We start from the raw sequence: 13,077 nt of genomic DNA, 5'->3' as shown, positions 1-13,077 counted from the left end.
GACTTTGAAGAGGTTGTTTTGATGTTTGTGACTTTTTAATTATAAACTTGGCAAAAACTTTTTTTTTTTTTTTTTTTTTTTTTTACTGCAGTTGTGGGATAAGAGACTGGAAATGGTAGGAAAAGGCCTTGGGTTTTGGCAAACCCAAAGCTTTATGGTGTTAAGGGGGCTTTTCAGAGCCTGCATCAAAGTATGTTACTGTGGTGTGGAGGAGCGTCAGGCTCCCAGGGGCTGTCTTCCCTGATTTCACTCTGAAAAGCAGTCTACCCTTCTCATCCACCTGCAGCAACAGAGCCTTACAGAGTGATAACCAAAGACCCCTTGGCCCTGATGGGCGCACAGCTGTTTTCTTAATTTCGCTAGCGAAGTGCTTAAAACCGTTTGCTGTATTTGCCGTGTTTTTGCCTGACTCTCTGTTTCCTTTCTTCTTCTCATTCTTTATTTTTGTATGTGTGTATGCTAAAGAATTTTGATAAAGAAAAATTTTGATACATAGGAAAGTTATACGTATTTATGGGTTACCTTGTAATGTTTCAGTACATGTACACATTGTGCAGTAAGCAGTCAGGGTTAACGTATCTATTTCCTCAAATACATAACGTTTCTTTAGAATCAAAACATCCTAAGATCCTATCTTAAGGGTTTTTTTAAAATTGAGAAATATATGGTATATTCATATGGTCAGTGGTCACCCTACTGTGCAGTAGATCCAGAACTTTTTATTCCTACTTAGCTGTGACTTAGTAGCCTTTCCTAGATCCTGTCTCCCCTCTTCCTTCCCCAGCACTGTTACACTTTTCACTTCTTTGAAATTACCTGTTTTAAGATTGCATACATGACCGAGATCATGTGATACTTGTCTTTTGTACTTAGCTTATTTCATTTAACATAAGCTCGTCTTCCTGTGTTTGGTTTATTTCACTTAACGTAATGGCCCCTGGTTCCATCCATGCCATAAAAAAAAAAAAAATGAAATCTTGTCATTTGGAACATTATTTTTGACAGAGTGAATCCACCTGAACTTATTCCTTGAAGTTGTGTAGGAAAGTGTTCTGGGTCCTCCTAGTGGCCAAATACCAATCCAGTAGGCATTTTTTTTTTTTTTTTTAAGATTTTATTTATTTGAGAGGCAGAGTTACAGAAAAAAGGAGAGACAGAAAGGTCTTCCACCTCCTTGTTCACTCCCCAGATGGCTGCATCAGCTGGAGCTGAGCTGATCCAAAGCCAGAAGCCAGAAACCAGGAGCCTCTTACAGGTCTCCCACGCCGGTGCAGGGACCCAAGTCTGGGCCATCCTTTACCGCCTTCCCATGCCATAGCAGAGAGCTGGATCAGAAGAGGAGCAGCTGGGACTTGAACCAGCACCCATATGGGATTCCGGTGCTACAGGCAGAGGCTTAGCTCACTACTCTTCAGCACCGGCCCCAGTAGACATTTTTGATGTTTTTTTTCCTTTCGGGGGGCACTTTGGTTTTCATAGTTCTTGTGTTCCCAGCCTCCCCTGCTAGCTCCTCCTCATCTGCTCACCTACTGTGCACTTCCAGGATTCAGAATATACCCTGGAAGGAAGGGTCTTAACCATTCTGCACTGCTTTAACATTTCTATGCTCATGATTAATTAGGTTGTCTTTTTGCATTCAAATCTTTCCCTTGAGTTCATTTCTAGACACCTTATATATCTAGAATACTCAGTGAATAACAGAGCTGAATGTGGAAAAAAAGTTATAGTGAGTGTTAACCTTTGGTGTGACAGATCCCTGGAGAATCTTATGAAATTTGGGGGACTTTGTCCCTTAAGAAGTACACACTAATTTTTGGCAATAGTTTTAGAGTGCCTCAAACCTGTTACAGTTAAAGAATTCACATCTTGGGTTAGAACTTGGGTTCATTACGATAAAATGGAAAAGTATGGTTTTGTAGGCATTCCATCAGATTTAGAACCTTTTAGTGAGAATACATTGCAATCCGACCTTCACCAGAGAGTAACCTTAATTAATTTATTACACTGGTTTGCTTTAGAAGTAGCATCATAGAATGAAAAGTCTGGAGCCCTATGAAGAGAATTTCTGAATTTGTGGGTTGCATGTTTTAAAGTTAAAAGTGGTTCTTTCTTTCAATGTGGGAACTAAAATTTAGAAAGAAAAAATGCCTATGTGTATCAGTATTGCATTGCTACAAATACAGTTTTTATCAGCCTTTGTTTTATATATTTATCAAACTAATAATTATGAATGTTATATTAATGTAGCCTTAATGATCTGTGTTACTGTAAAATTTGCTGTATATGGGTGAAATAGGTCATCCTTCCATTCAATTGATGTTTATAGCCCTTGCCTAACATTCCTGCTAAATTAGGGCCTGATTTGCTTTTTACTTGTTAAACCTTTTATTTGATGGATCATTAAGCCTTTGACTGTAGTATAAATTAAAAATATGTTAAAAACAAAAATTCCAAATGAGATCAGCTTTATCCTGTTCAAAGATCAGAGACTAATCAAGACCTTTCAGAAAATGCTTACTAGTAAAAGTGTAGTCTGCTCCCTTCCTTTTTAGGAACGGGATACAGTTGAGGTTGTGGAGTCAGGTACCTTGGAAGAGGAGCCCTGAGTGAGCAAGCCTTTATAGAACTGCCTGAGCTTCCAGGGTTTTTCTCTAGAAGAACTTTTTTCCCTTGGTGATTTATTGGGCTGGTGACTTCACAGTTTTGATATTTCCTTCATGGTCAGTGAGTGCTGCTTTGAGATTGACCTCACATGCTCCTGAATTAGGTCCATTATGTCTCTTAGTTTTTTAGTCAGTGTGTTACTTAATGTTTTTTATAAATGTGAAATCCAGAGAGACACTGTGTAAACCCTTCTCTTGGCTTCCTCTGTTTGGTTTTTTTTTCCCCCTCTTTTTATAACTTTTCGGTACTGTCTGGTCCGCTTTTCTCTATCCTTATTTATGGCTCAGGGTTTCTTTGTGGTCATCTTGCATACTCTAAAGGCTCTGACTTCTACATACTTCCTATATTTTGATAACTTTTAATTCCAGCTTTTGTCACTTTCCAGCTTGCAGCTCCAGCTCTACTTAAATGGCCGATAATTTCTTCTGTGTGAATATAGCCCAAACGAGGCTCATTATAAAGTCAGCCTTCTATGTTCACAGGTTCCCACATGTACAAATTCAATCAGCAACAGATTGAAAATACTGGGGAAAAAATTGCATGAGTACTGAAGTAATATAGAAATTTTTTCGTATTATTTCTAAACACAGTATAACAACTATTTGCATACTATTTAGGTTGTATTAGATAGTACAAGTAATCTAGAAATGATTTATTACAGTATATTATAGGATATGCAGAGGTTATAGGCAAATGTTATGCTATTTTATAGAACAGACTCGAACATCTTCAGATTTTGGCATACATGGGGTGGAGGACAAGGAAAGTTGCCCTAGAACCCATCTGCTGAGGGTATCTCTAGGGCAAGCTTAACCCTCCACTAAATAAAGAATTCAACAAGTATTAAGTAGAGAAACCACTGTGAAAATGAAAGGAAAAATAAGAAAGGAGGAAAGAGGGTGAAAAGAAGGCTGGAGCGGCTAGGTTGGGAAGTATCATACTTTTTTTTTTTTAAGACTTATTTATTTATTTGAAAGTCAGAGTTACACAGAGAGAGAAGAGGCAGAGGCAGAGAGAAAGAGATCTTCCATCTGCTGGTTTGCTCCCCAATTGGCAGCAATGGCTGGAGCTGCACCGATCTGAAGCAGGAGCCAGGAACTTCTTCCGGGTCTCCCATGCAGGTGCAGGGGCCCAAGGAGTTGGGCCATCTTCCGCTGCTATCCCAGGCCATAGCAGAGATGATAGAAAGCAGAATTAAAATTAGACCAAAAACTTCATATAGTAGACACTTATAAGAGATGCACATTTTAAATGATTAAATATGTCAAACCTGAAATAGAAAACACAAGAAAGGAACACAGTTCTTTAAAGAAATTCAGGAAGATTTGAATAAGGACCCAAAAAAATTTTTTTTAGTACTGGATTTTATTTTATTTTATTTTTTTGACAGGTAGAGTTATAGACAGTGAGAGAGAGAGAGAGACAGAGAAAGGTCTTCCTTCCATTGATTCATTCCCCAAATGGCCGCCACAGCCAGCTCTGCGCTGATCCGAACCCAGGAACCAGGTGCCTCCTCCTGGTCTCCCATGCGGGTGCAGGGGCCCAAGCACTTGGGCCATCCTCCACTGCCCTCCCGGGCCACAGCAGAGAGCTGGACTAGGAGAGGAGCAGCCGGGACTAGAACCCGGCACCCATAAAGGATGCTGGCGCCTCAGGCAGAGGATTAACCAAGTGAGCCACGGTGCTAGCCCCCCAAATATATTTTCTTTTCTTTTCTTTTTTTTTTTTTTTTTTGGACAGGCAGAGTGGACAGTGAGAGAGAGAGAGACAGAGAGAAAGGTCTTCCTTTGCCGTTGGTTTACCCTCCAATGGCCGCCGCGGCCAGCGCGCTGCGGCCGGCGCACCGCGCTGATCCGATGGCAGGAGCCAGGTACTTCTCCTGGTCTCCCATGCGGTGCAGGGCCCAAGGACTTGGGCCATCCTCCACTGCACTCCCTGGCCACAGCAGAGAGCTGGCCTGGAAGAGGGGCAACCGGGACAGAATCCGGTGCCCCAACCGGGACTAGAACCTGGTGTGCCAGCGCCGCTAGGCGGAGGATTAGCCTAGTGAGCCGCGGCGCCGGCCACCCCCAAATATATTTTCTAAAAGTAAACAGTTCTTGAAATCAAAAACTCACTGAATAGTATAAACAGCATACACTATTTATTAAGCTGTTGTCTCTCAGATTGAAATTTAGACTTCTGTATTCTGCTTTTTGATTCTGGAACTAGGATTTGGTAAGCTACATTTCTCTTTTGTCAACCAGCTTGCTGTCATTTTCTGTCAACTAGTACACTAGAGGTAGACTGAAAAGTGATAGAAGGAAGAAATGACCTGCTCTTTTCTGTTTTGCTAGTCAGTGTTGATCTAGAAATGGTTTTGAACTCCAAGGTGTTAGTTTACAGTTTTCAGTTTTTCCCTAGTATTACAGAACCACTTTTATTGTAACAATTCATAGAGAGCAGTACCACTGCATCAGAAATCTGAATCCACAACCTCTGGTGCCCCCTTTTCCAGCTCCAGAAATATTTGGACAATAACAACTTCATTTGAGGTCTGGGTTATAACTCTGTAGGGTCCCTATGTTTAAATCAAGGCGCTAGATTTAGCAGTCCTATCTTCCCTTTGTCTCCCTAGCTGTAACAAAGGGAACTGCTTTCTATTAATAGTTCTATTTCTATGTTATCTTTTGTTCTCTTATGGCTTTTTCATTCCCTGTGGTGAATTCTCTTTGATATCACAGTGTGGTTTCAATTTTTTTTTTCCTTTGATTTCATGCTGTGCCTTTTTCTTTTCTGACTGGGCCATGATTAATAATGCAACAGATTACGTATAGATAAAGAGAAAATGTGTAATCTAGAAGATTGCCTGGGGGAGATCAACCAGATTATAGTGCAGAGAGATATAGAGATGGAAAATAAGAGTGAAGTTAATAGGTTGCTAAAGACTTCCTATTTTCAAAGAAATTCAACTAGATTTCTTTCAATCAACACTCCCTTTGAAAAATGAAAGTGCTTGTCTGAGTATTGAAGCCACTGCCTAGTGCGTAATCCCCTTGACAAAGGCTGGGAAGCTTGGTGGTGCAATGTATCTGAGAAAACCTCTGGCCGATAATTAGTTGATCCCTGTGATAACCTGAGCTGAGACTTTAGTTGCCTCATAATACAAAGAATATGTAGTTTACAGGTTTAGTCCAGTGCTAAATAAACATCATCATCAACAACAGACAGCAAAAACAAATCATAGGGGGCAGGACAACAATAAATCTGATTATCAGAGTTCTCATAGCATATATTTTAGATGTCAAAACAGGACATTAGGGTGGCTTTTAGAAAAAAAATCTGGAGGCTCAGACATTGAACTTATGAAAAACAGACATTAGTTATAAATGTTTTCAAAGAACTAAAGACATGTCTAAAGAATTAAATGAGAATGTCTTACCAATAAAGAGACAAAAATTTAAGGTATGTATGTAAAAAGAAATTATAAAAAAATGAACCAAAAGTAAATCCTGAAGTTTAAAAATAATAAAACTGAAATATAAAATTTACTCAAGGAAATCACCATCAGATTTCAACTGACAGAAGAATAATGGATTTGCAGCAGGTCAGTTGAGATTGCCCCCATTTGAGGAACAGAAAGAAAAAAGAATGAAGAAAAATGAATGGAGCCTCATAGACTTAGGGAAAATCATCAAGTGTATCAGTACATGCTGAATGAGAGTTTAAGAAGAAAGAGAAAGGGACAGAAAGAATATTTGAAGAAATAATGGCAGGAAACTTTACAAACTTGATTAAAAATAAACAAACACTAATCTGCATATCCAAAAAGCTCAGGAACTACAGTGAAGGTAAACCTAAAAGATCAACACATCAAAGTGAAACTATTGAAAGCCAGTGATCTACATCAAGAGAGACATTTGAAAACAGAAAGAGAAAGCAACAGGGAATCCTTAATAAGATTATCAGCTCTGCCTTCTCACCAGAAACCACAAAGCAAGAAAAAAGGGAGATGAGGTATCAGAATGTTGGAAAAAAATTTCCAAGAATTGTCAACCAAGAATTTTTTTTTTTTCAAGATTTATTTTATTTGAAAGACAGAGTTACAGAGAGAGGTAGAGACAGAGAGAGGCCTTCCATCCACTGGTTCACTCCCCAGATGGCCGCAATGGCCAGAATTGCAATGATCCGAAGCCAGGAGCCGGGAGCTTCTTCCAGGTCTCCTGCACGGCCACAGCTCCACCCTCTCCAGGCACAAGCATCTCTCTCCTCTTCCTTTTTCTCCAGGCCTAGGAGTTTATTTATTTATTTATTTATTTATTTTTTAAGGCAGAGTTAGACAGTGAGAGAGAGAGAGAGAGAAAGGTCTTTTTCCATTGGTTCACCCCCCAAATGGCCGCTATGGCCGGCGCGCTGCGCCAGTCCGAAGCCAGGAGCCAAGTGCTTCCTCCTGGTCTCCCATGTGGGTACAGGGCCCAGGCACTTGGGCCATCCTCCACTGCCTTCCTGGGCCACATCAGAGAGCTGGAGTGGAAGAGGCAACCGGGACAGAATCCGGCACCCCAACCGGGACTGGAACCTGGAGTGCCAGTGCCACATGTGGAAGATTAGCCAAGTGAGCTGTGGCGCCGGCCCCTATTCTTATTTTTACTAAGATCTATTTTTTTTTTTTTTGGACAGATAGAGTTAGACAAGGAGAGGGAGAGACAGAGAGAAAGGTCTTCCTTCCATCTTCCTTCCATTGGTTCAACCCCCAAATGGCTGCTACGGCCAGAGCTGCTCCGATCCGAAGCCAGGAACCAGGTGCCTCCTCCTGGTCTCCCATGCGGATGCAGGGCCCAAACACTTGGGCCATCCTCCACTGCCCTCCCAGGCCACAGCAGAGAGCTGGACTGGGAGAGGAGCAGCCGGGACTAGAACCCGGCACCCATATAGGATGCCGGCGCCTCAGGCGGAGGATTAGCCAAGTGAGCCATGGAGCCAGCCCACTAAGATCTATTTTCAGTTAACTTTATACACTAAGCATAGAGCTGCCATTTTATTTTGCTATAATAAAATCCCTTAATTTTGATTTAATTAATTTTGTCTGTTCACTTTTCCCTTCCAACAAATCCCTTAGCTGGACTGAGAAAAGAGATACATTGAGCCTTGTAATCCATAAAGTTAAGGAAGATTTGGTGGAATTAGTGGACATGAAGGAGATGCTAAAGCAAGTAAATAAGGACTGGTTGGTGGTGAAGAGTACTGCTTTCCAGGACCTACCTGTTGGGGAACTGTGCTGTGTGTATATGTTTATACATGTATCACATGTGTGTTCATGACCCTCATTTTTCTTATTCTGTTTTTGAGCTGTGAAGGTATTTGAGAATATATTCCTTGAAAGTTTAATGTGTCTCAAAAATATCAAGATCTTGGAATTATTTAGATAGATATTTGATATATTTCCATTTCTTAATGTTTTATTTTCTATTTAAGCATTCTGTTTCTTTTTGTAACAAGTTTTATCACTCCATTTTTCTAAGTGTTAAAATTCATTGGCCAGTATTTGTTCATATTTATGCCTTTATGATGTTAAATAAATTCTTTTTAGTATTGATTATTCTCATTTTAGTTCACTGTTTCCTGATTTGCATCTTTTTTTCTTGATCATTTCACCATTAAAAATCTCTTAAAGAATCAGCTTTTGATTTTTACTCTGTTCTTTATTGTAAATATACATAACATAATATTCATTATTTTACCTGTTGTGACTATGCTTTGTACCCATCACCCCTATCTACACCCAATGTAAAATATCACCTTCAACATGTACTGTGTAGCCATTAAATGGTAACTCTCCTTCATTCTTTCCCCCCAGCCCCTGGCAATTTCTGTTCTGCTTTCTGAGTCTATGAATTTAGTTCATATAAGTGGAATCACACAGTATTTGTACTTCTGTATCTCACTTATTTCACTAAACATGTTTTGTTCAAGTCCTGTCTGTGTTGTAGCATATATAAAGATTTCAGCCTCCAATATATAAAGTGGAAGTTTTTTTCCTACAGACCTTTTGCTGCTGCTGTTCCTATCACTTCTCTTCCTGCTTACCAACGTATATGTGGAAAAAGTTTGAGATCATTTCTGTGCTCTAGTTTCTTCTGTTTAATTGAATGAAAAATTGGAACAGCAAACCTGACCTGTGGCTCATCCACCAAAGCACTAGTTAGTAGGAGTTCACAGAGGACCTGGAATCATGGGTGTTTGCATTTTCTTAGTTGAGATGGGAAAAATGAATTGGCCCTGTTACTCTGTTCTTCAGTTTTCATTGGCATTTCCAAACCCTGGACTATGTCTCCTTTAGTTAGTACTGAGTCCTGTTTGTGTTACTTGTACGTATAGTGACGTCCAGAATTTGTCTGCAGGCAGAAAGATGGAGTTATCATAGGGCTTCCGTGGTTTCTCTTTTCTTTCTTTTAAAAAAATATTTATTCATTCATTTGAAAGTTAGAGTTACACACAGAGAGGAAGAGAGTGATTTTCCATCTGCCAGTTTACTTCCCAAATGCCTGCAGTGGCCAGGGCTGGATCAGGCCGAAGCCAGGAGCCAGGAATTCCATCCTGGTCTCCCATGTGGTTGGCAGGATCCCAAGCCCTTGGGCCATAGTATTCTGTTTTCCCAGGTGCATTAGTAGGGAGCTGGATTGGAAGTGGAACAGCTGGGACTCCAACTGGTGCTCACAGGGGATACCAATTTCGTAGGTGGCCTAACCCACCATACCACAATGCTGGCACCTTGCTTTCTGTTTTCTCAAGGATCGGTCCTTCTCTATATTTTCTACAATTTCTGAAAGAACTTGTTTAATTTTTGTTGCATTTTTTATGATGAGGCATGAGTCCTGTGGGTGTTTTTTATGTTTTTGATTTTATTTTGTGGAAGGAAAGTATCATTTATTTTCATTTTCTTAGTCTAATATAGTGAGTTAATGTGAGTTTATTTTAAGAAACTTTCCAGGAAACCCTCTTTTGCTTGTTCAAAATACTTATATTCACTTTAGTCTTGTCTTACTTCCAGTGTGCCAAAACTGAAAGTTTGGCCTCAGGAACTCTTTTTGTTTCTAGAATTTGGTGTGGTAATGACTGCAGTCCAACTCTGGTTTCTTTGTAGAATACCTTTTTGTGTTTTTTTTTTTTTTTTTTTTCTTGAACCATGCAGAGTCTTTGTCCTTGGACTTGAGACTTCAAAATAGTATTTTTTTAAGAAAGTTGTTATTTAATGAATACAAATTTCGTAGGTACAGCTTTAGGAATATAGCGGTTCTGGGGCCAGCACTGTGGCACAGCAGGATAACACCCTTGCCTGAAGCGCCGGCATCCCATATGGGCACATGGTTCTAGTTCTAGCTGCTCCACTTCCGATTTGGATCTCTGATATGGCCTGGGAAAGCAGTAGAAGATGGCTCAACTTCTTGGGCCCCTGCACCCACATGGGAGACCCAGAAGAAGCTCCTGGCTCCTGGCTTTGGATTGGCGCAGCTCCAGCCATTGCGGCCAATTAGGGAGTAAACCATCGGATGGAAGACTTTTCTCTCTCTCTCTCTGCCTCTCCTCTCTCTGTGTATCTTTGACTTTCAAATAAAAATAAATAAATCTTTTTTTAAAAAAAGGAATATAGTGGTTCTTCCTCCCAATACCTGCCCCCCCCCACTTCTGTCCCATCTTCTACTCCCTCTCCCATCCCATTCTTCATTAAGATTCATTTTTAGTTATCTTTATATACAGAAAACAAACTCGGCCGGCGCCGCAGCTCAATAGGCTAATCCTCCGCCTGCGACGCCGGCACACCGGGTTCTAGTCCCAGTCGGGACGCCGGATTCTGTCCCAGCTGCCCTCTTCCAGGCCAGCTCTCTGCTGTGGCCTGGGAGTGCAGTGGAGGATGGCCCAAGTGCTTAGGGCCTGCACCCCATGGGAGACCAGGAGAAGCACCTGGATCCTGCCTTCGGATCAGCGTGGTGCGCTGGCCGTGGCGGCCATTGGAGGGTGAACCAACGGCAAAGGAAGACCTTTCTCTCTGTCTCTCTCTCTCACTGTCCACTCTGCCTGTGGAAAAAATAAATAAATAAATAAAAAACCAAACTCTATACTAAGTAAAGATTTCAACAGTTTGCACCCACACAGACACACAAAGTATAAAGTACTGTTTGAAGATAAGTTTTACCATTAGTTCTCATAGTACAGCTCATTAATGACAGAATTCCTACATGGAGAGTAAGTACACAGTGACTCCTGTTGTTGATTTAACAATTTGCACTCTTATTTATGATGCCAGTGATCTTTTGAGTCTCTTGTCATGAGCTGCCAAGACTATGGAAACCTTTTTTTTTTTTTTTTTTTTTTTTTTGACAGGCAGAGTGGACAGTGAGAGAGAGAGACAGAGAGAAAGGTCTTCCTTTTGCCGTTGGTTCACTCTCCAATGGCCGCCGCGGCCAGCGCGCTGCGGCCGGCGCACCGCGCTGATCCGATGGCAGGAGCCAGGAGCCAGGTGCTTTTCCTGGTCTCCCATGGGGTGCAGGGCCCAAGCACCTGGGCCATCCTCCACTGCACTCCCTGGCCACAGCAGAGGGCTGGCCTGGAAGAGGGGCAACCGGGACAGAATCCAGCGCCCCGACCGGGACTAGAACCCGGTGTGCTGGCGCCGCTAGGCGGAGGATTAGCCTAGTGAGCCGCGGCGCCGGCCTGGAAACCTTTTGAGTTGACAAGGTATCAGTATTTAGACAGGGCCATAATCAAAGTGGAAGTTCTCTCCTCCCTTCAGAGAAAAGTACATCCTTCTTTGATGGCCCCTTCTTTCCACTGGGATCTCACTCACAGAGATCCTTCATGGATGGAGATTATTTTTTGCCACAGTGTCTTGGCTTTCCATGCCTGGAATGCTCTCATGGGCTTTTCAGCCAGATCGGATGCCTTAAGGGCTGATTCTGAGGCCAGAGTGCTGTTTAGGGCATTTGTCATACTGTGAATCTGCTGTGTGGTCTGCTTCCCATGTTGGATCATTCTCTTCTTTTTAATTCTATTTATTGTTAGTACCATATACTTCATCTTATTATGTGATCCCTTTGACACTAAATCCTATTGACATGATCAGTTACACACTTAATATGATCACTTTAACATGTAAGATGGCCTTAGTACCACCCAGCTTAATGGGATTTGAAGTCCCATGGCAAGTTTTTATTCCCACTCTTATTTTTTTATTGGAATTTTTTCAGTTGAATTTATACACCTATGAATAATTCTATGTTAAATAAAGAGTTTGACCAATGGTATTAAGTAGAAAAAGAAGCTAATAAAAAAAAAAACTAAAAAAACTGTTCGTCGACAGTCAAGACAGGGGCTGTTCAAGTAATTGTTTTGTATAGTGTCAGTTTCACTTTTAAAGGTTTCCTTTTAGGTGCTCTGTTAGTTGTCATGGATCAGGGAGAACATATGGTATTTGTTCTTTTGGGTTTGGGACTGGCTTATTTACTAAGTATGATGTTTTTCAGATTCATCCATTTTGTTGCAAATGACTGGATTTTGTGGGTTTTGTTTTTACTGTTGTATAGTATTCCATAGAGTACATATCTCATAATTTATTTATCCAGTCTTTGATTGATGGGCATTTAGGTTGATTCCATGTCTTCAATAAACATGGGGTTGCAGATAACTCTTTTATTTGCTGATTTCATTTCTCTTGGGTAAATTCTGAGGAGTGGGATGGTTGGGTCATATGGTAGGACTATATTCAGATTTCTGAGGTATCTCCAAACTGTCTTCCGTAGTGGTTTTACCAGTTTGCATTCCCACCAACAGTGGATTAAGGTACCTTTTTCCCCACATCCTCTCCAGCATTTGTTGTTTGTTGATTTCTGTATGAAAGCCATTCTAACTGGGGTAAGGTGAAACCTCATTGTAGTATTGATGTGTATTTCCCTGGCAGCTAGTGATCCTGAACATTTTTTTCATGTGTCTGTTGGCCATTTGGATTTCCTGTTTTCTTTCTTTTTTTTTTTTTTCTTTTTTTGACAGGCAGAGTGGACAGTGAGAGAGAGAGGCAGAGAGAAAGGTCTTCCTTTGCCGTTGGTTCACCCTCCAATGGCCGGCGCGGCCGGCGCGCTGTGGCTGGTGCACCGCGCTGATCCGATAGCAGGAGCCAGGTACTTATCCTGGTCTCCCATGGGGTGCAGGGCCCAAGTACTTGGGCCGTCCTCCACTGCACTCCCTGGCCACAGCGGAGAGCTGGCCTGGAAGAGGAGCAACCGGGACAGAATCTGGCGCCCCGACCGGGACTAGAACCCGGTGTGCCGGCGCTGCAAGGTGGAGGATTAGCCTAGTGAGCCACGGCGCTGGCGGATTTCCTGTTTTGAAAAATGTCTAAGACCTTTGTCCCTCTCTTAACAGGGTTGTTTTGTTGTTATG

At 41.5% G+C, this 13,077-nt stretch overlaps 1 long non-coding RNA gene across 1 annotated transcript in view; it reads left to right on the top strand.

Moving 5' to 3' along the window:
- The window catches only part of LOC127490670 (uncharacterized), a 116,400-nt gene that overhangs the window by 11,967 nt on the left and 91,356 nt on the right, over window positions 1-13,077 (top strand). The window lies entirely within an intron of this gene.

The sequence above is a fragment of the Oryctolagus cuniculus genome, chromosome 6, assembly GCF_964237555.1.
Source record: "Oryctolagus cuniculus chromosome 6, mOryCun1.1, whole genome shotgun sequence".
NCBI lineage: Eukaryota > Metazoa > Chordata > Mammalia > Lagomorpha > Leporidae > Oryctolagus > Oryctolagus cuniculus.
This window is presented reverse-complemented; position numbering and strand designations above follow the sequence as displayed.